Below are 5,000 nucleotides of genomic sequence, written 5' to 3' on the forward strand. Positions count from 1 at the left end.
CCCGGGACAGACGGTGGAGGAACTGAACCCTTGGAGCTCGGGTCCTGTAACAACAGCATTTAAGAACCTCTGGCCCGCGGCCTCTCTGATTTGCCTCTATCTCAGGGCTCTAACGGCCTCTATCTCAGGGCTCTAACGGCCTTTATCTCAGGGCTCTAACGGCCTCTATCTCAGCCTCTAACAGCCTCTATCTCAGGGCTCTAACGGCCTCTATCTCAGCCTCTAACGGCCTCTATCTCAGCATCTAACAGCCTCTATCTCAGGGCTCTAACCGCCTCTATCTCAGCCTCTGACGGCCTCTATCTCAGCTTCTAACGGCCTCTATCTCAGGGCTCTAACGGCCTCTATCTCAGGGCTCTAACGGCCTCTATCTCAGTGCTCTAACGGCCTCTTTCTCAGGGCTCTAACGGCCTCTATCTCAGGGCTCTAACGGCCTCTATCTCAGGGCTCTAACGGCCTCTATCTCAGGGCTCTACCGGCCTCTATCTCAGCTTCTAACGGCCTCTATCTCAGGGCAATAACGGCCTCTATCTCAGGGCTCTAACAGCCTCTATCTCAGGGCTCTAACGGCCTCTATCTCAGGGCTCTACCGGCCTCTATCTCAGCTTCTAACGGCCTCTATCTCAGCTTCTAACGGCCTCTATCTCAGGGCAATAACGGCCTCTATCTCAGGGCAATAACGGCCTCTATCTCAGGGCAATAACGGCCTCTATCTCAGGGCTCTAACGGCCTCTATCTCAGGGCTCCATCAGCCTAAATCAGTGGCCAGTGGATGGAGAGGAGGTTAGCTTGTGTGTTAGCTAGTCGGCGACGATGTTAACAACCTCAAGGAAGGGACAGTATGAGACTTAAATGAGATATTGGAATATCATCCTCGTCTTTCGGTCCTAATTGTTTTGAATACCAACACTTGACAGTACTTATAGATCATTACTAAACCACCATTCCTGTCGTGACTTTATGTTTTATATTTTCATAACCCTTACTTCCTATATAATTTTTTTAGTTACCGTCTTTTATTTATATTTTCCCCAAGCCCTTTATCGCGCTTTTCCTTTTCCTGTCAAGCGTGTCTTTGAGAAAACAGTTTGTTTCCATCTTGGACCGGCTCCCTCTCTCTACAGTTTTATGTCTATGGATTTGGTTCGCTGGCTGCCTAATTTACGGATCGTTTTGTGACATTATCCTACATTCCATCTTGCAGCGTTCATCATTCAGGAAAGAAATATTGTGTGGAAAAAAATACCTTAGGCATTTTAGTTCTTCAACGACGGCTAATGCTGACATTGAGCCACTCTATTCAGATCGAGACTTTGGCTTCGGATCTGGTGGTTAGAGTAACAAGACCAACCCCCCCCCCCCCCCCCCCCATACACACACACACATGCAGACACAATCATGTGCACACACACACGCGCGCACACATCGACACACACATTCAAACACACACACACACACACACACACACACACACACACACACACACACACACACACACACACACACACACACACACACACACACACACACACACACACACACATACATAATGCACACACATGAGGCTCCAGCCAGGTCTGGTTTCAAGGCCAGGGAGGCAGGTCTGTCTTGTGTCACATTGGAGAGGAGGAGTCCTGCTGGGTCTCCGTGAGACGAGGAGCGCTGACGGAGGAGGAGGTGAGCTGGAGGTGGACGCCGAGCGCGACCAATCGGAGGCTCTTTGGTGAGGCGGGAAATCCCCCTTGTTTTATCACAGAGTTGTCAGTTCGATTACTGGTCCTGGCAGAGTCCGCTCTTAAGAAGCAGGGCTCCTCTCCTGGGTCTGACCCTGGTCTGTGGAGCGCTCCGGTGGTTGAGCTCACCTCAGAGCGGTGTGGGGCTGAACGGTTCCTTCTGATGGTCCATGTTGGCTCTCATCCCCTCAGCGACCTCCACCCCCCCGTCCCCCCCGTCCCCCCCGTCCCCCCCCGTCCCCCTGGAAGTCTCTCATCTCATTACTTATTACTCGTCCCAGCCTCTGTTGTGGAGGAATCCAGACATCTGATCTAGCGCTGGAACAAAGATCCACTGTTCTTGGATCAGTGGATTGGAGTCTGAGACTGAGGACAGTCGGGCCTGGCGCGGGACGTGATGCTGTGGTCCAGCCTTTATTCTGCTTTTCACTCAATATGTAGATTACAGGTTTTCCTGACGCCTGCTCAGAAATCAAACCAACAGGATTGCTTCCATTTTGGCGAGCTGCATAAGTCACAATGTTGAGCATCCCTTTGTAACATCGGTGCACTGGAACAGAGCTTTCCCCTTTGTTAAAGTTCACAGAACTCACGTATCGATTTGAGCACTGAATGTTTGATGGTTTGAGAGGGGCTGAATTAATCATTTAGTTTAAGGGGAGTTACAAGAGCCTTTTGGAAACACTTTAGTTTGTATCTCTCCGGCGATTGGACATCTAATCTCAACAGTGTCAACAGAGTGATGGTGAGGTTGAGGGACAGGAGAACGAGCCTGGGAAGTTATGTGTCTGATTCTCAGATGCATCATTTTAGGCTTCTTCTTTCATCATGCATTGAATAAACTGTTAGACAGATTTAAAGATAATAAGTTGTCTCTGTGGCTGAAACATCAGCCTTTTGAACTTCATATAGCTTTATGAATGATGTTTGTTGAAGCAGTCTGTTCATAAACAATACATAGGCGCTGTCGTCTGACGGCGTGTTGTTAGTGTGTGCGTCACATCTCGTTTGAGTGTTCGCCCGCAGAGCCCCTTTGAAACTGTGATTGCGATAAATAAACGGGGCATCCATGTTTTCTGAAGCCATCCTTTAGTTGATAACAACATGGTGGGCAGGCGGTGGTGAACACAGACCTCCTGTGGTGCTCAACTCTAACCCTCACCCTAACCACTCAGTGGAATAACCACTTTAACTTCCCCGTCTCTCACGGGAAGAGCCAATCGCATGGCTCTGTGGTATGGGATGAGAAGAAGAAGAATCCCACGCAGTCGTTCGGCCAAAACAAAGAGTTTGCCTGCCGCAAGACTCCCCCACCAAGCCCCCAGCGGCCTCCATGACAGTCACAGGGAATCTGTCGATCCGTTTCCCCCCCCGCCCACTGCGCCCCCCCCCCCCCCCCCCCCCCCCCCCCCCCCCTCGCTGTTGGAAGCTGTTGTTTGAAGGGTGCCAAGTCAAACATGTGGGAATTCTATTCTGAGGAAAGATGTGGATATGTTGCGTGTGTGTGTATGATTCCATGTTTTTTCTGATGTGTGTGTGTGTGTGTGTGTGTGTGTGTGTGTGTGTGTGTGTGTGTGTGTGTGTGTGTGTGTGTCTTTGTGATTTCATGTACGTTTGTTTGGATGTGATTGCCCTTAGTGTGTCTTTCAATATATGTGTGAGGATGTTTGTACTTGTTTCGTATTGTTTCACGGTCTGGGAGTCGGGACTTCTTTGGAATAAGAAGAGCATATGTTCGCTCTTTAATGTTAACGCGCGGAAATCAGGCTGCGCGATTCTAAAACCAGGCTGGCCGTCGATAAATCAGTCAGGGCTGAGTTGTTTCTGATCCGCACCTTGATCCAATCGCAGCGCGCTGCACGCCTCACTGCTGTGATGGACTCCAGTCCTCAAACTGTTTTCTATTCCCTCTCTGCGTGTTTGTTTTGGGCGGCAGGCCAAAGCTTACAGCACCACTCCGTACATCAGAAAGGTGCCGACTGAGCGAGGAGGGATGAAGTGTGGACACCATGGAATAATACTGGGCCTCACCCACCGTCGCGCTGACGGCTCCTCTTAATGGCGTTGTAACACCGGGCCGTACTGCAGCACAGGAGCGAGTCACCTGACACAGGCCCGGGTCACGTGACGCAGGCCCGGGTCACGTGACGCAGGCCCGGGTCACATCACGCAGGCCCGGGTCAGGTGACACAAGCCCCGGGTCACGCGACGCAGGCCCGGGTCACGCGACGCAGGCCCGGGTCACGTGACGCAGGCCCGGGTCAGGTGACACAAGCCCGGGTCACGTGACACAGGCCCGGGTCCGTCTCAACCGTTGGGGGGCACGGTGTTTTGGTTGGGAGGCTTTCACTCCACCGTTTCCCGCTCCGAGCACCGGACGGAGTCGGAGCTTGTGACCTCCGTGTAGACGGCCGATACGTTACTGACGATGACTATCTTTTCCAAAACAACTAACAATAAATACATTTCTCAGGAGAAAGAGAAACAACAATATATCGCTGTCGGTACTGTTAGGATTTTCGAAGAACCAAGTGCCAAGCACTAACATGTTAACCCATTCCCCGTACATAACACAGATAGCTAGGATAAGACGCTACACAGTGCTTATGGTACTTAAGGTACGTAATACATCTGACATACCATAATGTTAACACTGAAAACACCCGATGACGCAGGAACATATTGATATATGGGGTGACACACGGACTCACTCAGACTACAGCACTCCAAACAGAACCGGTTTACGGTGTGACGCTGAAACAATAAAGAGGCGAAGGGCATCAATATTGCAGTGGTCTTTGTTGTTGAACCACGTCAGTAAGTGCCGATGGCTATGGCTTGGGGGGGGGGGGGTCTCCCTCTGACAGCCCCCCCCGATAAAACCTTTTTAATAAGCCCAGCCCCCCACGCCTCCTGTCACAAGAAGAACCACGCAGGAGTTCCTCTGATCTGCCCCGTAAACGGTGCACAAACACACATGCGACCACGCGTTAGTCACTGCAAATGATTCCAGCATGGAGCATGGACGCACACACGTGAACAAGCACGCACACATGCACACGCACAGACTCAGACACAAAAACACACACAAGATTGCACGTATGCACTTTCTCTCGGTTCATTACCGGGTACCACTCTGCTCTGGGCCTGGACTCTCTCCGGCCTCTTTTAGTTGGACGGTTCCTCTGATTGGCCCCTGACAGACAGAAGCCAGGCGTGGCCGTCTGGTAGCCCGTTAAGCCCCGGGGGGGGGGGGGGTCAGCTCAG

At 51.4% G+C, this 5,000-nt stretch overlaps 1 protein-coding gene across 1 annotated transcript in view; it reads left to right on the top strand.

Moving 5' to 3' along the window:
• LOC132472048 (collagen and calcium-binding EGF domain-containing protein 1-like) overlaps window positions 1–5,000 on the top strand; it is a 30,342-nt gene that overhangs the window by 1,764 nt on the left and 23,578 nt on the right. The gene's annotated exons all lie outside the window — the stretch shown is intronic.

This window comes from Gadus macrocephalus, chromosome 14 (genome assembly GCF_031168955.1).
Source record: "Gadus macrocephalus chromosome 14, ASM3116895v1".
NCBI classification, from domain to species: Eukaryota; Metazoa; Chordata; class Actinopteri; order Gadiformes; family Gadidae; genus Gadus; species Gadus macrocephalus.